This window comes from Narcine bancroftii, chromosome 11 (genome assembly GCF_036971445.1).
Source record: "Narcine bancroftii isolate sNarBan1 chromosome 11, sNarBan1.hap1, whole genome shotgun sequence".
Lineage (NCBI taxonomy): Eukaryota > Metazoa > Chordata > Chondrichthyes > Torpediniformes > Narcinidae > Narcine > Narcine bancroftii.
This window is the reverse complement of record NC_091479.1, coordinates 73,259,069-73,280,798: the sequence shown is the minus strand read 5'-3', so window position 1 is coordinate 73,280,798 and position 21,730 is coordinate 73,259,069. Positions and strand designations below refer to the sequence as shown.

General features: G+C 41.9%; 1 long non-coding RNA gene across 1 annotated transcript in view; it reads left to right on the top strand.

The window, feature by feature from the left end:
• The window catches only part of LOC138745906 (uncharacterized), a 32,972-nt gene extending 15,623 nt beyond the window's left edge, over nucleotides 1–17,349 (top strand). Inside the window, exons 2-3 of the long non-coding RNA XR_011346577.1 lie at nucleotides 13,338–13,416; nucleotides 17,282–17,349. This is a non-coding gene — a long non-coding RNA (uncharacterized lncRNA). The remainder of the gene's footprint in view (nucleotides 1–13,337; nucleotides 13,417–17,281) is intronic.
• The last annotated feature ends 4,381 nt before the right edge of the window (nucleotides 17,350–21,730 follow it).

The window sequence follows — 21,730 nt, the reverse complement described above, 5'->3', positions numbered from 1 at the left end:
CACAATTAAAATCACCACCAACTAAAATATTATCATTAGCCTGACCCAAACATAAAAATGCATCTGAAATAAATATTTCATCATCTGCATTTGGGGCATAAATATTAAGTAAAATCCAAACTTCACTAAAAATTTTACAATTCAATTTAAGAATATATCCTGCCTTTTCCTCCATTGATTGTAATTCAAAAGATACATTTTTATGTACCAAAATTGCTATACCTTTAGCCCTGGAATTAAATGAAGAAGAATATACATGCCCAACCCAGTCCCTCTTTAATTTCATACTCTCCTTCAGATTCAAATGTGTTTCTTGTAAAAAAGCAACATCAATTTTCATTTTCTTAATATACGTCAAAACTTGCTTACGCTTAATCTGACTGTTTAAACCTCAAACATTAAAAGTAGCAAACCTCAACTTCGACATATCTTCCTTCTCCTTTGGCTTGGCTTCGCGGACGAAGATTTATGGAGGGGTAAATGTCCACGTCAGCTGCAGGCTCGTTTGTGGCTGACAAGTCCGATGCGGGACAGGCAGACACGGTTGCAGCGGTTGCAGGGGAAAATTGGTGGGCTGGAGTTGGGTGTTGGGTTTTTCCTCCATTGTCTTTTGTCAGTGAGGTGGGCTCTGCGGTCTTCTTCAAAGGAGGTTGCTGCCCGCCGAACTGTGAGGCGCCAAGATGCACGGTTTGAGGCGACATCAGCCCACTGGCGGTGGTCAATGGGGCAGGCACCAAGAGATTTCTTTAGGCAGTCCTTGTACCTCTTCTTTGGTGCACCTCTGACACGATGGCCAGTGGAGAGCTCGCCATATAACACGATCTTGGAGAGGCGATGGTCCTCCATTCTGGAGACGTGACCTACCCAGCGCAGTTGGATCTTCAACATCGTGGATTCGATGCTGTCGGCCTCTGCCATCTCAAGTACTTCGATGTTAGGGATGAAGTCACTCCAATGAATGTTGAGGATGGAGCAGAGACAACGCTGGTGGAAGCGTTCTAGGAGCCGTAGGTGATGCCAGTAGAGGACCCATGATTCGGAGCCGAACAGGAGTGTGGGTATGACAACGACTCTGTATACGCTTATCTTTGTGCGGTTTTTCAGTTGGTTGTTTTTCCAGACTCTTTTGTGTAGTCTTCCAAAGGCGCTATTTGTCTTGACGAGTCTGTTGTCTATCTCGTTGTCGATCCTTGCATCCGATGAAATGGTGCAGCCGAGATAGGTAAACTGGTTGACCGTTTTGAGTTTTGTGTGCCCAATGGAGATGTGGGGGAGCTGGTAGTCACGGTTGGGAGCTGGCTGATGGAGGACCTCAGTTTTCTTCAGGCTGACTTCCAGGCCAAACATTTTGGCAGTTTCCGCAAAACAGGACGTCAAGCGCTGAAGAGCTGGCTCTGAATAGGCAACTAAAGCGGCATCGTCTGCAAAGAGTAGTTCACGGACAAGTTGCTCTTGTGTCTTGTTGTGAGCTTGAGGGTGCCTCAGATTGAAGAGACTGCCATCCGTGCGGTACCAGATGTAAACAGCGTCTTCATTGTTGAGGTCTTTCATGGCTTGGTTCAGCATCATGCTGAAGAAGATTGAAAAGAGGGTTGGTGCGAGAACGCAGCCTTGCTTCATGCCATTGTTTATGGAGAAGGGTTCAGAGAGCTCATTGCTGTATCTGACCCGACCTTGTTGGTTTTCGTGCAGTTGGATAACCATGTTGAGGAACTTTGGGGGGCATCCGAGGCGCTCTAGTATTTGCCAAAGCCCTTTCTTGCTCACGGTGTCGAAGGCTTTGGTGAGGTCAACAAGGGTGATGTAGAGTCCTTTGTTTTGTTCTCTGCACTTTTCTTGGAGCTGTCTGAGGGCAAAGACCATGTCAGTAGTTCCTCTGTTTGCGCAAAAGCCGCACTGTGATTCTGAGAGAACATTCTCGGCGACACTAGGTATTATTCTATTTAGGAGAATCCTAGCGAAGATTTTGCCTGCAATGGAGAACAGCGTGATTCCCCTGTAGTTTGAGCAGTCTGATTTCTCGCCTTTGTTTTTGTACAGGGTGATGATGATGGCATCACGAAGGTCCTGAGGCAGTTTTCCTTGGTCCCAGCAAAGCTTGAAAAACTCATGCAGTTTGTCATGCAGAGTTTTGCCGCCAGCCTTCCAGACCTATCTACTATTGTTACTAAATGCCAATAATATCTTTATATGAAAACTCAAATCAACGTATATAGGCCCTCCAGTAGGAGAAAAAAAAAAATCACAAATTAAAAGCTAACTAAAATAAAAATTAAAAAAAATAATTTAAAAAACCCCCCCCCCAAAAAAAAACTACCAAAAGAGTAATCCCTAAACAAAAATTGGGTGTGGGTCACCCACCGGTGGCTGATGACTAGTAAAGAAGTTAGAGCAAATCTCTCTCTCCCCAGCCAAACAATGAATAACATCAAAATATCATAATAACAAAAAAAAAGTAGAATAAGAAAATTCTTCTATTCATCCAAGAGATTCCAATCTCGGAGATCCCATTTCAGAAAAAGTTGGACTCTTTCAATTCTCGTTTTTCCCATTTCTGCCATTTCTTCCGCTTCCAGAACAAGCAGATTTTTCTTTAGGAGACAATGGTGGACTACGTCTTTGTCCTCTTATATCTGGCAATGAATCAGTAAAAATCATTGCTTCACGATCATTCTCAAAAAACCGAAATTGATGGTCTCCATAAAACACCTTCAACACTGCCGGGTAGCGAAAAGTAGATTTATAACCTTTACACCACAAAGCTCCTTTAACTGGATTAAATCGACATCGACGTTGAATGACCTCTTGACTCAAATCAGGATAAAAAACTCTGCTGTTCTGAATCAATAATGGAGTTTGTCGTTGTCTCGCATTTTGCACTGCTAGTCGAAGTATTGCTTCTCTGTCCAGATAATTCAAACATTGAATTATTATCGGTCTCGGTGGTTGACCAGGTAAAGGTGTTCTTCTTAAAGCTCTATGAGCTCTTTCCAGTACCAAGCCTCCAGAAAAAAATTCTTGCCCTAGTACTTGTGGGATCCAGTCTTTAAAAAAAACAAAGAGGATCTTGTCCTTTTATACCTTCTGGCAACCAACGATTTTCACATTATTCCTTCTACTTTGATTCTCCAAGTAGTCTATTTTCCTTTCTAACTCCTTCTCACGTTCTCTCAATTCTATGACTGATTTTTCAACTTTCAACACTTTTTCTGGTTAGAAACCACTTGCTGTTTACAATCCAAAAAAGCAGTCTGAAATTTTTTAAATTCTTCTTAAGATGCATCCACATGTGCTTTAACTGTATTCAATTCGAAACTTATAATTTGAGCCATCTCATTCATTAAAGGCTGAATGACTGCATTTAGTTGCTTACACTGTAACTCAGAAAAGCTCAGCGCTGCTCTCTCTGACATAGTGGCAGAACCAGGTAACTGCAGCTCCTGCTGCAACTCAACAAAAGGCATTTTAAAAGTTTTACTGCAGGTCTGGTCTCCTAGCGACGGCACCACGACTTCCTCAGGGGGTTGCCGCTGGTCTCCCCCCTGCAGCTCGTTTTTTTGCAAAATCACGGAGGAAAGAAATATCTTCAGGTTGAAATGCTTCCTGCTGCATTTCAAACAATGGAGTCGTCTTCCTGCGTGCTCCCTCTGTTAAAATCGAAAGGCTTCCAGAATCGGGATCCACTTCTTGGGAACATGCACCTTCTTCCAGAGAACGGGTAATTCCAATGCCGTCCTTCACTTGGTGAGTAGTAGACATTTTTTTTTCAATTCTCACAGGCAGTCTTTGTGGTTTAGACACTGAAGAAATTAAACCTGAAGCTGTATCAAGTCGTTTAGGACCCAAATCTTCAGCACTTCGAAAATGTAACTTCTTCAGCACTTGAGGCTTAATCTTTTTACCATTAACCATATAACCACATAACCATTTACAGAGCAGAAACAGGCTATGTTGGCCTTTCGAGTCTGCACCGGTTCACTGATTTTGTGCGCCCTCTTCAGGCAATGGTCCCGATGGGTTTGGCCCTCGAATTCCAACTTCAGTGGCTGAATTCTTCCATTATTCCACCTTGGCAAATTCCAAGAGTCTCGTTTGCAAAATTTAATGGCCATAATAGTTCCTCAATACTTTAAACTAAAATTTAGAAAGTTTAAACTTGAAAACAAAGGGTTAAAAAGCAGGTACTTAAAAGTCTGGCCAGAGAGGTCGAGATTACACGTCTAGTCTCTATGCCATCTTGCCACCCCCCGCCCCCCCAAAGTGGGATAATTCAAAGGAGAAGTTATGGAGGGTAAGGACAAGTTCAGCCAGTCAGAGGAGTGTCATGGTGGAGGAGGACTGGTGGATCTGTTGTCAAAAAAGAAATTAAGATATGAGGAATGGAGGTGTATAGTGATTGGACGTCCATGGTAAAGATGAGGAGGTCAAGTTCAGGGAACTGAAAGAAATCTGTTATCATGCTGTATCTCTAAATTAATTTTTAAAAATTAAATAGTCATATCTGTATAACACAAAAATGGGCTATTTGGCCCAATGCATCTATTACTGACCACCATGCCTACACTCATCCCACTCCCCTGCATTGATTCCATCTCTATCTATGTCTAGCTCACTCAAGTACCTGTCCTGAATTGTTACTGTTCCTGAATTTACCTCCTCCTCTGGCATTTCATTCCAAATATCAACCATCCCTTGTGTTAAAAATACCAAATCCTTTTACTTTAAAACTATGCCCTCTAGACACGCTTTACATTGGGAAACAGATTCTAGCTATGCTCATTATTTTATTTCTCTATCGTGTCAGCAAGGATAACAAACCAATGCTATCTGATCTCTTCCTCAAATTCAACCTCTCCAATCCATGCAACATCATTGTAAATGCTTTCTGCAGCCTCTCTAGCTTATTCACATCTTTACTGTTGTCTGGCAACCAGAACTACACACAATAATCCAAGTGTGACCTAACCAATGTTTTCTACAACTGTAAAATGAATGGAAACTGTCAAAGTAACAGGAAACATCAGAGATTGGGTAGACAGGATAAGGGAAGAGACTATAATGTCAATTAAGAAGTAAGAAGTTCTGCGGGACAAGAACAGGCTGAAATGAAGGGTCAATTTGGACAATCCTTCTTGTCCAGCCAGGGAGAACAGGACACACAATATAATGGGGAACAAGGCTTGAACTCTGGATGGAAGGTCTCCTTAAGATAGGTGTACAGTGACCGTCTAAGGGCCAAGGACCTGATCCCTGATGTTCAGGTGGGGGGGGGAGGTTGTAAACCAGAGGCAAGAATGAGATGGTATCTGAGAACTGACCATCAGTTTGCCAAGCAGCTACAGTGCCTCAGAGTCACTGTGCAATTTCGATGACATCTGCTGGGATTGGTCTGTGGTGAGCAGATTGCTGCGTTCAGAGAGGGGGTAGGTTGGGTAAGTAAGGAAGGGGGCAAGCGGATGGGGTGGATGAGAGAGTGCGAAGATGGGAGAAAGGCTTGCAGAGCACCAGCCAAAGAAATAGGCACAGAGACAGTGGAGGTGGTGGGAGAAATGCTCAACATCACATTGATCATAGGATTCATAGACATTAGGTTATAGAGGGCTGAAGTGGAGGCCACTGCTCAGGACTTTGAGCTTGGGTTAGGGAGAGAAGGTTAGACGGGATCTTGAAAGCATGGCAAGGAGCAAGATGGGAGGAAGAGTTATCATCATAAGAAAGGAAAGGAGCTCAAATAAAGGGGCCCTTCACGGTGGTGTGCAGGGATGGAATGTCCATGGAGAAAATGAACTAGTTGGAATCTGGAGACTGAAGTGGTGGAAGACAGAGGTGAAGAATCACAAGGCTGGAGAAACTCAGCAGATTAAATAATACATTTTATATAGCAAAGATAAAGATATATAACCAATGTTTCAGGCTTGAGACCTTCATCAAGGTAAAAATGCAGTGATTACAGACAAGATAGCAAATGCAAAGAAGAGTCTGGGTTCAGGGAGAAAGAATAGCATCTTGAGGGTGCATGTGTCACAAAACAACAGTTGTCCTTGTCTGCAGATTTGACAACTTTGGAAGTGATTAACGATATATTGTCCAAGTGCCACAGGAAGGAACTTATGGCCTTCTAGTTACTGATCAACTGGGTGCATTTCACTGTCCAGAGTGACATAAAGAGTTCATTTCTTGCCTCAGGTTGAGATAGAAGTATATAAAACCATGTCATAAAACTATTCAAATACATAAGAGACACTCTGCAGCAGGTTTGTTATATTCAAATACTGATTTTCAAATAAATAACAAACTGTAAAATAGCTCATTGAGCTAAAATCCTAAAGAATTATGAAAGAGTCCTTAATGTCTTTAATCTTCTTGATCGGAGTAAATTTATTTTGATTGCAAATATTGAATCATGTAAGCACACATACTTGAGACTATAAATTGCACACTGAAGCTGCACAATGGAACTTGTCAGATGAAATGTTATCAGATATCCTCTTCGGGTGCACATCATTTTGAACAAGGACCATGCTCTCCTGCCATTGTGGTCAAAATTCTTATCTCAGCAAAATCCAAAATGACTTAATGTAATACTTGGATAGTGTTCTTGGCTTATCATTGTATTACCTCGGCTATTGATACCAGACTGCGACCTGGACCCAAGCTTTGTGATAAGCTGTGTGACAGAAACATCTATCAATCCACCCCCTCACTGAAACTAGCTGCTTTGCATTGCCTCTGCAGTCATACTCCAGCTAGACGTTCCAGGATCAAAGCCTTGCTTGACCTCATTCCCCTGGAGTTTGAAAGCAAAAAGTTCCACTTTTTAAAATTATACATCTTTTATTAATACACTTAATTTATTCAACTGACTATCCTTTAAATATATTTGATTTAATCGTTTCAGTGCTTCTGTGTCGTAAAACCCCAGGAGTTTAAAGTTATAGGCACCAGAGTCACAGAGAGCAGAAGGGGGAGCAGTTTTATTGTTCATCAAACATTTAAAAACTTTGACAAAGCCTCTCCAAATATGACAGGAGGAGAGGATCCACCCTTGGGCATGTCTCCAGTCAAAGACACTTCATTGATGCAACCTCTGTGGTTCACCATCAGTGACCATGAACAATCAAGGGCTCAGTCAAGGGCAAACCATAATTTCAACTCCTAGATCATGAAGCCCAAAGACCATAGAACATGAGTTTAGGGATCATGCACTGGAGGGGAGGGTTAAATCTTGGATTTTTAATCTCATTATTTGTCAACCCTGGGAAATATGGTTAATAAATTCATCTGATAATATTTTACCCATGAGCAATTACACAGGTGCAGATTTTGCAGACCTAATGACGGTGCTTTCCATCCTCTACATTAGTATGGCAATGCTGGAATTGTAGGGGGTAATTCCAGATAACAACTCAGTTCAGCACCATCTGTCTCTCTCCAGTTCTATACCTGGTTAAGTGCAAAAATCCTCACTGGCTGTTGTGATGTTTCTTTTATTACAATGAAGAAACTTGGGTTCTATTTAAACAACTAGATTTATTAACTAAAGCAAACACCACTAAAACAGAACACACACAGACCAGACCTCATGGGGAGGCATCCATCTTAAATCTGCCCAAGATGCAACATGTTCCCAAGATGCAAAATTCCCCAGATGCCACACACTCCATCTCCAACTCCTCCTAGTGGTAGCATTCTATCACTACATCCCCTTTCCTTGAGATGTTTAATCAGTAACCAGCAAGTAATTCTTTCCATCCATGTGGAACAGATCTGCCATAGTTCTGCTGGTATGTCAGTTATTATCATGCGTTCCTTTGCCTGCTTTGCGTGATGTTTCAAACAAATGTCACAGCTTGAAACCATCCTGTCAATGTCAGCATTTATCCCTGACCAATAGGCAACAGTTTTGGCCCTCCTGTTGCATTTTTCCATTCCAAGGTGCCCCTCAGGCACCCTTTTCAGCATCTCTCATGGCACTGATTGAGGAATGTCAATTCTGCTCTATCTGAGTAGAAGCCCATTGACAACACTCAACTCAGCTTTAATGTTATAGTATGGCTGACATTCACCTTTAGGCCATCATTCATTCAAATTATTGATGACTTTCTGTAGAACTGTGTCCTTTTCTGTTTCAGCTGCCATCTGCTTGGATTTCATGTCAGCTATGAGAAGAGATTCAGTGATCAGGTTCCCGTGGAGATTCACACCTTGTCCCTGTGGTTCTCTCATTGTGTGCTTCACTCTGCATTGTTGCCCTGGATAATGCACCAACACACAATACGTTTCTTTGGTATGTACACCAATTCAAAGTCATAACGTTGTAGCTTTATCATCAGTCTTTGGATTCTCGGAGACATTTCACTGAGATTTTCCTTGATTATAGCTATTAATGGCTTGTGGTCTGTCTCTGTTATGAATTTTCGTCAACCAGACATATAACTGTGGAATTTCTTGAGTCCATAGACCAGATCTAGACACTCTTTCTCGATCTATGCATATCAACATTCACATGATGTCATCGTCCTTGATGCCTATGCTACTGGCCTCCAATCTTCTCCTATAGCCTGAAGTAGTACGGCACCTATTCCATCTTCTGAAGCATCCGTAGATATTTCTGTCCTTCTGGATTCATCAAAGAATGTCAAAAGTACTGTTTACGTAGTTAGAATGGTCTTTAGTTGTTCCCATTCTTCCACGTGATTGTCTGTCCATTTGAACTCACATTTGTCCAGTAACAACTTCTTTAGGTACATTGTTTAGTTGAATTTACCAATGATCATTCCCCGCACTCTCAATATGCCTTTTTCGTCAATGGGTCTGGGCATCTCTAAAATTGCTTTCACCTTGCTCTTATCTGGCTCCACACCTGCCTCTGACTCACTGAGACCTCAATAAAACTCACTGCCCCACTCTGGAAATGAGGAAGCCCAAGTTAACTGTAAGTCCAATAAAAAAAGCTTCAAGAAATATCTTTTAAAAATTACAAAAGGAAAATAAATGGATACATTGAGCATCTGCTATTATGAAGTGTTTAATATTTAAAACTTTTTTTACTTACACTACAGTAACGGGCCCCATCAGCCCATGCTGCCCTAATATCCCAATTAATCTATAACCCCTGTACATTTTGGAGGGTGGGAGGATACCAGAGCACCCAAAGGTAACCCACGCAGACATGGGGAGAACATACAAACTTCTTGTATATAGCATTGAATTTGAACCCAGGCCGTTGGCACTGTTATAGCGTTGTGCTGACCACTACGCTAACCATACCACACTTTCTTATTTGGATGTTGAAATTATAAATGGTGAAAAATAGTTAAAAAAAAACAAGCCACATCAGGAAACTAAAAGCTTGCATTACCATAGGACATTCAAAAGAGCTTTGCAGCAAATGAGACACATCTGAAGTAAAGCCAGTTGTAAAGGTTTAAAAAAAAGACAATTAGGGCAAACAACTCACATCAGAGAGATCCACAGCACCTAAAGGCCTTATTCAGCCCATTGCAACCAATCTTATTTCCAGCGCTCAAGCTCCCAGATCAAGTACTTACTCAATTACCTTGTAGTGTGTTTGCATCTGCCCCCTTGTGGCAGTGAATTACTGACCTCCCTCAAAAGGTCAACGTAAACAATTCCGTTAGCTCACCTCCAATCCTCATTCTTCTTACTCTAAATCTTTGGCCTAGATTACTTACCTCTCTGCTACAGAAAAATGGTCCATTCCATTCACATTATCTAACCTCCCCCCATGAATGCATCAAGTTAGCCAAATAATGTTTCTAGTGCAATGATACAATTGAAAATAGTGGAAGTACTCAAAAGGTTAGACAACGTTCACACTAAGAGAAAAAAGAGTTAACATTTCAGAGTGGTAGTCTTTCGTAATCGGCAAAACAAGTTTGCTGACAGATGATTGTTGACCAGTACTTCAAAAGAACTTTCATGCTCCTTCTGAGCAACTTCTCAGCTTTGCCATCATTAGTGGTGAAGACCAAGTATGGTTGAAGGAAATGGAGCATCACCTATAGGACTGCTTTGAATCGTGGACGGGATCATATTCAAGGAATCATCCTCAACTTCAATGAATATGCCACGGCAGTCATCGACTTCAAGACCTGCGTGGATAAGCGTGTGCCCACACATACATACCAGGAGTATCCAAACCAGAAGCCAAGGATGAATCAAAAGATTTGCATCCTGTTGAGAATGAGGTTGATGGTGTTTAAGACCGGCGATCTAGATCTCTACAGGAAGTCCAGGTACGACCTACGCAAGGCTTTCTCAGCAAAGTGGCAATTCCAAGGGAAGCTAGAGACAGACTCAGATACTTCCCAACTGTGGCAGGAATTTCAGGCCATTACATACTGCAAGGCAAGGCCAAACAATACAAATGGCTGTGATGCTTCACTACCTGATGAGCTAACCACCTTTTATGCGCACTTTGAAAAGGAGAACTTAATGGTACAAGTGAGAATCCCTGCAGAGAAGCTGATGACCCTGTGATATGTCTCTGAGGCCAACATTAGAACATCCTTCAAGAGGATGAACCCTCTCAAGGAGTCAGGCCCTAATGGCGTACCTGGCATGGTACCAAAAGTCTGTGCCACCCACTAGCTGGAGTGTTCATGGACATTTTCAATTTCTCATTGCTGCAGTCGGAGGTTCCCACCTGCTTAAAGGGAATCAATTGTCCCTGTGTCCAAGAATGGCAGGTTGAGCTGCCTCAATGAACATCGCACAGTAGCTCTCACTGTGATGAAATGCTTTGAGAGGTTGGTCATGGTCAGAATTAACTCACACCCAAGTAAAGATCTGGACCTACTGCAGTTCATCTACCAACACCATAGCAGATGCAATCTCACTGGCTCTGCACTCAGCTCTGAATCACCTGGACTACAGCAACACATACATCAGGCACTCTTCATTGACTAGAGCTCAGCTTTCAACATCATCAGGTCAGCAAGGTCCAAAACTGGGGCCTCTGCAACCCCCTCTGCAACTGGATCCTTGACTTCCTCATCAGAAGACCACAGTACAAACTGAAAACAATGTCTCCTCCTCACTGACAATCACTGGGTAGGCACAACTCAAATGTGCCAATGACACCGCAATCGTTGGCAGAATCAAAGACAGCAATATTGAAGCATATAGGAGGATAGATTAATTAGTTGAATGGTGCCAAAACAACCTTGCACTCAATGTTAGCAAAACCAAGGAGCTGATTGTGGACATCAGAAATGGGAAATCAGGAGATTCACAAGATAAAGGAATAGAATTTGGCCATTCAGCTCATCATGTCTGCTCCACAACTCCACCCTGAGTGAAACCGCTCTCACATCTACTTCTAAAGTCCAGACTTTTCCCCATATCCCTTGATACCCTGACTAATTAGATACCTATCAATCTCCTCTTTAAACTCCCCCAATGATTGAGCTTCCACAGCTGTATGTGGCACCGAATTCCACAAATCCACAACCCTCTGGCTAAAGAAATTTCTCCTCATCTCTGTTTTAAATGGGTACCTTGTGATTCGAAGATTGTGCCCTCTTGTCCTGGATTCACCCACCAAGGGAAATATCTTATTCACATCTACTGTGTTCAATTCTTAGATTGAATTGTTGATTGTAGTAAAAACACACCAAAATGCTGGAAGCTGGGAAATCAGGAGAATACGAACCAGACCACATCAAGTGGTAACCAGTTGAAAGGGTTAAGAACACCAAATTCTTGGGTATCAACATCTCTGGGGCACCAATGCAGATCCAATCATGAAAAAAGCTCATTGCAGCTATATATTGTGAGGAGTTTGTGGAGATTTGGTATGTTACCAAACATTCCTGTAAATTTCTACAGGTGCACCATGGCGAGCATTCTGACCAGTTGCATCACTGTCTGATATGGAGGTGCCAATACACAGGGCAGGAAGAGTACAGAGAGTTGTGAACTTGGCCAGCGTCATCATGGACATCAGCCTTCACTCTGTCGAGGACATCTACAAGAGGCAACGTCTAAAGAAAACAGCATCTATCGTCAAGGACCATCACCACCCAGGCCATGCCCTCTTCACACTGATACCATCAGGAAGGTTCAGGAGCCTGAAGGCCAACACCCAGCGGCACAAGGATAGCTTCTTCCCCTCGGCCATCAGATTTCTGAATGAACAATGAGCCACAGACACTACCTCACTTCCTCTTCTTTTTGCACTAATTTATTTTCTTAAATGCAATTTATAGCGATATTCACAGCCATAATGCTGTCACAAATTTTGAGATGATTAAAACAATATTTTTTTAAATTCTCATTCTGATTCTGTAGAGTCAGATAGTGACTCAGCATGGAATCTTGTTCACGAGATAGTGCATTGTTTCCTGGATACAGCAATGAGTGTCCAGAAAAATCTTGTGATCAAGTATTCAGTTCCCAAGAAAGGATCAAATAATTTTTCTGGGAGATAAAGAACACTGCCACCTGGTGGCATGACAGTCACCTCCATCCTTCTGCAGAGGAGTTCGTGGTGTTCTGCTGGATGGTAGCTTGAGAAATTGAGGACTCGCAGGGTGGTCAGGCTGACCTAATTTTGCGGGGTGGAGGGTGTGTCTCAGTACAGAGGAAAGTTATAAAATTGCTATTAACATTTCCAGGATCTTCAAAGCAGAGCCCAACAGCCTTTTCCAATATTCAGTAACAGGCTAACATCAGCAAAGTGTGAATAATGTACATTTACATTTACCAGACAACTAGAATTAAAATTGCTCAATGTTACTGGCCTGCAATTTCCAAAGGAGAAGCTGTTGGCAACATCACTTTTTAAAACTAGTACAAAGGCCTTTTACCCCAATTAAAAGGGTGTGATAACCAGGAACAGGTTGTCCATCTTAATTGCTGGATTAGTGAGAAATGAGATCAATTCCCATTTTCCAATTGAAGGGAATAAAAGTCAGCCAAAAAAATGTGACCAGTTTTGTTAAGAAAGGAAATAAAGCTGTCAGAATTCCAGAAGATGTTCTCATAACTGTTCCTTCAAAAACAAATGAGACACCCACGCAGTGTTTTTTTACTGTTGTTTGAAATTATTCACATTAAGATGTGTGCATGGCAAGTTCACCCTTAACAGTTTCAGGTACACCATGAAACTGCTCTATCCATGACTTGTCACCTGTTCACAAATTACAACAGCTGCCTCAGAAATTCAAAGGTTGTGTTTTAATTGGAACGAATGAGTGCAATTCAAATACGTGCTTCATGAGAAGTTATATTCTTCAGAGTGGCAATGGCATCTTTGTGAATTCGAGTGCAGTCACAAGGATTTATTCTCTGTTGTTGTTGTTTCCACTAAGTGCTTGTCTTGCCAGTACCTCCAGAGAAGGGAGAAGGTCCTTGCTTGCAACAACAGCTGGAAGTCATTCCTGAGATTTGGTAAGTTGCTACTCAATATCCTTGTTGAAGAGGGATTCTCTCTTCAGGAACCCAGAAAACAATCCAAAGCAGGAATGTAGTAGCAGTGAAGGAGGTCACCATAAATATCAGAGCCGCTCACGCACATTACATCAAATACTGTACCTCCTATGATACCGCTCATACCTAGCTAGTAAAGGCCCATTCAACGTCATTCACCTTGCACAGCATGCTATTCAACCAGAGAGACTGTCCAAACTCCATCTAGATAGCACCAAAGGTCAGGATTGATTTCGGACTTATTGTCATACATGACATAACATAAAACCCTGAGATTCTTTCCTCTGCGGGCGCGGCAGAATGACCACTTATTGGTACTGAAACAAAAAAAAGACTCTGCATAGCCTATTCATCTAAACAATTAAAGAACTGCAAACACATAATGAATATAAGTTGCACAATGCAGAGAGAATTTTTAAAAAATCAATAAAGTGCACGAGGGAGAGTCCTTAAATGAACCCCTGATTGTGTTGGTTGTTGAGGAGTCTGATGGGGAGGGGCACTGGACCTGCAAGGCAGCAGCTCCAACTATGAGTCTGCATGTCCAATGCAATTGGCCCGTCACCTGAGAAAAGTAAACAAATGAAATTGCTTACTATTCTGGCTAGTAATTAGGGCTTAATCCACTGTGAAATCCTTAGTTCACTGTTGAACAAAAAAATAGCAGCGAATATGCTTTGTTTAACACTATGTTGGAAAGTTGGCATTCTGACATCACATATCATCAAATATGTGGAGCATCCAGGCTGCAAGCCTTCATAGACAAGGCTCCTCGACTCTTCCTCTGTTAAATTGAACACTACATTGGTGCCGCTACCTGCACACAATGGTGGGCTGTCAACTTTATTTGCTTTTCTGCCAAATACCAAAATTGACTTGGTCTATGTTTGGAAACTCTTTCCCTTTCTCAATCTCTCTATCTCCATCTCAGGGGACAAACTTTCAACAGACATTTTCTATAAATTCTCCAACTCCCACAACTACCCTGACTACAACTCTTCACTCCTCGTCACTTAAAAGGATTGCATTCCTTCATCACCATTCCTCCATCTCAGTCGCATCTGCTCCTTTGACGAGGTCTTCCGTGCGAGATCATCCAAGTTATCCTCCTCCAAAAGAAAATGTGACTCTCCCCTACTACCATCAACTTGCCCTTCACCTGCAAATCGTCCACTACCCACACATCTGCCCTAGCCCCTTGTGCTCCAACACGCAACAAGCACAGGATTCGGCTCGTCCTTGCCTACCATCTCATCCTCCTGCACAATTTCTACCTTCTACAATGAGATCCCATCACCAGACATTTCTTCCCTTCCTCTCCCCTCTCTGTATTCCACATGGATCACTATGATTTTCTCATTCACTTATCCCTCACCACCAATCACCTCTTTGGTACCTAACATTGTGATCGCAAGAAGTGCTACACTTGCCCCAACACCTCCTCCCTCACCACTATTTGGGGCCCATATCACTCAGCCCCATTCCTCGGCTTTCACCCTGTAACCCTTGATGCCCTGACTAACCACATACCGGTCAATTTCTGTCTTAAATGACTTTGCGTCTCTGCCGCTTGTGGCAACAAGTTCCGCAGACTCACGACCTTTGCATTTCTCTTTTAAATTGATGCCCTTTTAACCTGAAATTGTGGCCTCTTATCCTAGATTCCCTTACCATGGGAGACAATTTTGTCACATCTACTCTGTCCAGGCCTTTTAGCATTTGAAAGGTCTCTATGAGGTCCCCTCGCATCCTTCTGTACTCCAACAAGTACAGTCCAAAAGCCGACAAACGTTCCTCGTATGCTAACCCTTTCATTCTTGGTATCATTCTAGTTAATCTAATACCTTCCAACTGAAACCACTTGTGACACCGCAGGGTTCATCTGGTGCCCCCAATGCAACCTCCTCTACATCGTGGAGACAGGACACAGACTGGGATAGCACTTCATTGAGTACCTTTGCTCTGACAATTGCAACAGCAATGACATCTTAGTGGCCAACCTCTTTAATTCCACATGCCATTGCCATACTGTCATGTCTGTCCATGGCCTTGTGTTCTGACAAATTGAGCCCACTCCACAAATTGGAGGAACAACAACAACATCATCCGTCTCAGCAGACAGCAACAATATCAGCTCTTCATATTTCTGTTAACCCCGTCCCCCAGTCTCTCTCTCTCCCTACCCCACTGTGTCCCTTCCTCCAGCTCCCCACCTTTCCAACTATCAGAGAGCTATGCTTTTTAGTCTTCTGCCACTATCACTTCATGGCTTCTTTCCCTTCTACCCTTCCCACCTATCACCTGCCAGCTTGTCCTCCACCCCCTACCTTTTTACTCAGGCAGCTGCATGATTTTTGACATCCCTGACGCTCACACCCAAAATGTTGGCATACTGAGTGACATACCAAGTTTCTCCAGCGCTTTTGTGTTTCACATTCTGATACCAGAGATGCCCTCAGAATGTCAGCCTTGTTGGTGAGCAACAATGAGAAGCAGGAGAGAAATGACGAGTCAACCTTTTGGGTAGAGCCCTTTTATTGTGTGTGTTTCGAAGGCAGATAATTTTCCCATTCAAGTACAAGCCAAACCAACATTTAGGAAATCAAATATATTGGGGCATGTTATTCCTTATAGGAGATTGGAATGTAGATAAACAAGAAAGATATTTTTCCCCTCCAGAGTCAACAAATTTGGAGATGAGTAAATAATTTCCCCACCCAGTGAGAAGCCGTTGCCATATTTTTTAAAAGTATCCTCGACTTGAAAAACTCCATCAATAGACCAAATACATGATGATGGGATTAGGTAGGTATTTTTTCCAGTTGTACAAATACAATGGATCAATTGGTCTCCTTTAAATCTATTCTGCCAAACCAGGCCCACCATTGTATGTCCAGCATACCTGTTCTTAGCAAGGTCATGTGAAAAGGGCCTGTGAGATTTCAATGGAGATGAGGTCTCAGGCAATGTAGTCAGAGAGTAAACGAAACAATCCCAACGAAAGGCAAAGCTGCAAGTGGAGCTTTGAGCTGAAAGGTAGTTTAATATTTTTTTAAATTCATCTGACATTGAGGCATTCAAAATTTCTAACATTGAAATACATGAAAGAAAATAAAATGAAAGTATTTACATAATTTAATTCAAAACATGAAAAATTAAAAATAATTAAAAACATTTAAATAAAATTATTCTCAAAAAACCTCCAATCGTGTCCTTTGAATTTCACCCCTTAGACCATGGACCCCCTTGATATCAATGGGATCTCCTATCCTGGATCAGATCTAATGTACTATAGATGAGAGAGGCAGCTTCCCCATCAGCCTCAGTTAGTCTCCGACATCCTCATTTAACAGTGAGTATCTGAAATTATAGACATTGCCTTCAGTCAGTCAGGAGAAATTACCTCCAAATCTTGCTGTCACGTGGCAGAATTTCAAAAAGGGTTAGTAAGGAGAATTATTTAACTGAGTGACTTATTTGGCATCACAGATAGCAAGGACGAAGCAGATTCTGCAGTAATTTCAAAGGAGAATTGGACATAAACTCAATAAAAGATACAGAATAAGATAGATGAACATTTTCCAGAGTTATGGGTAAACTTCAGGGCATGAGATCCAATCAGATGGTTCCTGTTGTAGACCCAATGGGCAGAATGCCTTTCTTTTGTCCTGTGAAATTCTTTGGTAGAATTAAATGTAAATAATTGAGTTCATCAATTGACCTTTGGCCCTGTGATGTCATCTCAGCCTAGCAACAATTTCTTTTCCTGTTGCAGTGCAATCTGTGTACTGATATTTTATGAATAAATTTTAATTTTATTTTCTAGCTATCAAATTCATATTGTTAAATTTATTATCGACTTCTCAGCTGGAGAAAATGTTATCATGGAAATGGTATGTTGTTATCCACCTTTGAAATGCTTAAGTAAATAAAACTTCAAAACAAAAATAGTTCTACATATCTGAAAAACATTGCAATCTGGTCATTTATTCATGCTATCCTTTCAGGGATTTGTAATAACATTGATTAAGATAGTAAAGGATTAAAGAAAAGAGTCGGCATGGAACCAGATAATGTCAAGGCTCAAAATATTTTGATCTGCTGTAAACTTCATTGAATGATTTAATGCTTGATGTTGATTGATAAGGCATAATGGGTTTGGACAATTACTCTGTGAATGTGTGGAGCGTTGGATTCAATACAGCCAGAAATTGTTTACTGTAAACAACTGAATGCTAAGGTTTTAAGGGTAAAATCTGGAATACACCCCTTCAACCTCCATGCAGAAATGACTAATCATTTTCTAACAGATACAGCAAAAGGCCTTTTTATAATGGAAAAAAATAGAGAGTGCAAAAGGGGATATTCTCTGCCCTCACCGCTTAACCTACCTGCATAAAACCTCCGTGTGCTATCTGTCCTGAGGCTAGTCTCACAGCTCACTCCATAAAGGCACTGCTGCTGCAAGTGGCTGCTTAGGGGTGGGCTGATTATGTCGCAATGATGTCATCAGCCTGCAACCCAGAAGCGCGAATTTTAAAACTCCGTATGCACGCATGGCAGGGGTCGGATTGCAGGTACATTCATAAGACTGCCTGCACACATCACAACTATTGTTCTTATGTGCTCTAAAGTCACCATTTTCTGGTATAGGGCGCTTTCCCACTTGGCGAGTGTGGATGATGTCAAGTTGGCGGGTGGCGCTACAGAACCAGTCACCCAGCCTCCATCAGCTCCAGAGGACGCTCTCCACAAAAGCAACGCTGGAGCTACCTTTTAGGCCTTCTCCATAAAAATGTAAGTCCACTTTTTTCTCCCCCAGTGGAGCCGGTAAGCCTCATTGCGGCATCACTCCATAAAACACCTAAAATAGAACTCAGTGAAACTGCAAGTAAGCTCTATAAAACTCTGATTAGACCACACTTGGAGTATTGTTTGCAGTTGTGGTTACCTCATTACAGGATGCGGAAGCTTTGGGAAACTTGCAGAGGAGATTTAACAGGGTGTTGCCTGGATTGGAGAACATCCAGTGAAGCAAGGTTGATAGAGCTAGGAAGGATGAGAGGTGACCTAATAGAGGTGATTAAGATTGTGTGTGGCTTAGATAGGGTGGACAGCCAGCACCTTTTTCTCAGGGTGACAATAACAAATACCAGAGGGCATCTGTTTAAGGTGAGTGGAGGAAAGTTTAGGGAAGTCAGTGGTATGCTTTTTTGCACAGAGTGGTGGGTGCCTGGAATGCATTGCCTGAGGTGGTGGTAGAGGTTGGAAGAACAGGGACATTCAAAAGGCTCTTAGATAGGCATGTGGATGTAAGAAAGAAAAAGAGCTATGGGTGTGAGGTAGGGATAAGTTAGATTGTTGTGGAGCATGTTTACATAGGTCGGCACAATATTGTGGGCCAAAAGCCCTGTACTGTGCTGTATTGTACTATGTTGGATAATAAACTTTTCAATGAAGCCATTTAGTTTAAAGGTAACTCAGGAAACTGGAACCAGCAAGTTCAAGGGGATCACTAAAAACTGGGTGGATTTCAGAAGAATGGGACGCAGTACCCCAATGATCTAAAAAGTAACGTGAGAGGCGGGAGCTTGAGAGGCGGGAACATGGGAAAATAGTCCCCAATGAATTTTGAGGGAAAGCAAAAAATGGGGCCCCAATAAACTTGAGAAATGTGGTCCAATACTGAACAAAACAACAACATATTAGATTGTAGAATTTCTCTTATATCAGAAGTCAAAACTCAAGCTCATAAAGGTTTTGATTAATAATCAAAGACCAATGTGTATCCTAAGCTATGGACGAACTCCTGAAGGCAGACCTTCACTGAGTAACAGTTAAAGGGAAGTTAGAAATGAACAGGGGTGCAATGCTAATCTTTTAAGTCCAGGGGCTCACCAAAAATGGCAACAAGGAGGTTTTGAAGTGGCCCCATGAGGTGTCGGAGTGGTGTTCCGGTGAGCTCCAGCAGCACTGCACCCCTGAAAATAAACCAGAAATGCAAAACAAAAATCCTCTCAAAAGCCTCTGGAGAGACTGTGACCTCTTGTGATCCTAATTCTCACTTGTGAAGCAATGGAAGGTCACTGAGACGCAGTTTCGCTCTGGTTTAATCACCAATGGAGATTAAATTAGACAACAAAAATCAAAACAAACAGCAAAAAAACATTGAAATATGAAATAAAATGGAAAATGTTGCAAGTACTCAGGAGTTGAGGAGCGTCATGGGAGAGAGTGGAGCAGGTAACACTTCAGGTCAATGACTTGGTCAGCACGAGAGGTCATCAACTAGAAACTTTAACTCTGCCTGTGATTATGAGAAACAAGCCACTTATCAGATCACCAACCCTCCCCCACCCCCATCCCTTCCCCAACTTACCTGCAAATGCATCCCTATCTAGGTTGAAAGGCTGAGGCTTCCCTTGTGAATGATGGGAGATATTTCACTCAAGCTCAGATTACCCCTCAACCTCCACCACTCCAAGGCAAAAAAGACAAAGTTTGCTCAACCTTTCCTCATAGGGCATGTTCTCCAATCCAGGCAACATCCTTGTAAATTTCTTCTGTACCCTCTCCATAGCAATCATATCTTTCCTGCAATGAGGGGACTAGAATGGATCACAAAATCCTGTGACTGGAAGAGGACAAATAGAGCTTTCTGCTCACTCGCTTTGGTTACTCCTGAGAAGTGATCCTTTCAATAGGAATCAAAATTAGTCAAGTTTTAAAAAAAAAGCAGGCTAATCTGTACCACCCTAGTCATAACATAGAAGAACGTCTTCCCAATCCTTAAAAATAAAACAGCATTTCTCTCAAAAGTATTTTGTTTCAATAAATTCAGGACAATGTTCATGACTGTGTTCTCAAGAGTAATTTGTTCATAACCTTTGGTAATACATTTTTAAATGCAAGTTGTTTCCTGTCAATGCTTTCAAGCAAAGAAATCTACAGCACAATATAGTCATTACATCCCACAGTGTGGTGCCAAGAAATACACTATACCAACTGTCTAGAATTGCCATATTGCATAACCCTCCATTTTTCTCTGTTCCACGTACTTATCTAATAGTCTCTTCAAAGATCCTGTTGTACCTGCCTCCACCATCATTTCTGGCAGTCCATTCCATGCACCCGCCACTCACTGTGAAGAACTTAATTGTTACATTTCCTATGTACTTACTCCTAAGCACCTTGAAACTAAGCACCCTCGTGAAAACCATTTAAGACTTCGGAAAAAAGTCTCTGGCCATCCATGAAATCAATGCCTCTCATCTCATACACTTCTATCAGGTGGCATTATTCTCCTCAACCTCCACCACTCCAAGGCAAAAAATACAAAGTTTGCTCAACCTTTCCTCATAGGGCATGTTCTCCAATCCAGACAACATCCTTGTAAATTTCTTCTTTACCCTCTCCATAGCAATCATATCTTTCCTGCAATAAAAATAAACCAGAAATGCAAAACAAAAATCCTCTCAAAAGCCTAGAACAGACTAGAATGGAACACAATATTCCAAGTAGGGTCCAACCAAGGTCTTGTAGTGCAGTATGATTATCTCATGACTCTTGAACTCGGTCCCACAGTTAATGAAACCTGACACACCATATGCCTTCTTAACAGCATCATCAACCAGTGCAGCTGACCCCAAGATCTCTCAGTCTGTCCACACTGCTCAGAGTCCTCCTATTGACATTATATCCTGCCTTCAAATTTGACCTAATGAAATGAACCACCTTGCACCTCTCTGGTTTAAACTGCATCTGCCACTTCTCAGCCCAGCTCTGTAACCTATAAATATCCCGTTGTAATGTTTGGTAACCCTCCAGACTATCCACAACACCATACTTTTTTGTGTCATCTGAAAACTTAACAACCCACCCTTACACTTCCAGATTATTTATAAAAATTACAAAGAGGATGGTTCCCAGAACAGATCCCCCGGGAACACCACTGGTCACTGACTTCCATGCAGAATACTACCCATCTGCATCCACCTTCTCTGGGAAAGCCAATTGTATGTGAGAAGTTGTACAATGCAATTATTTAAATTGTGAAATCTACTGTTCAGTGTGGTAATGTGAAAATACATGCTGGTGATTAGATTTTCCAGTTATTCTGGTCATACTGCATTTCATTCGCAAGTATAATTTAAAATTAATGACTCATTTCAAAGTGGAGTAGCTAGAGCATTGGAGAATAATGCCACAAAGCAGCATCGAAAAACTTCCTTTGGGATTTGTATTTGTCAGCAGTCTAGACAGAAAGGATGCAGAT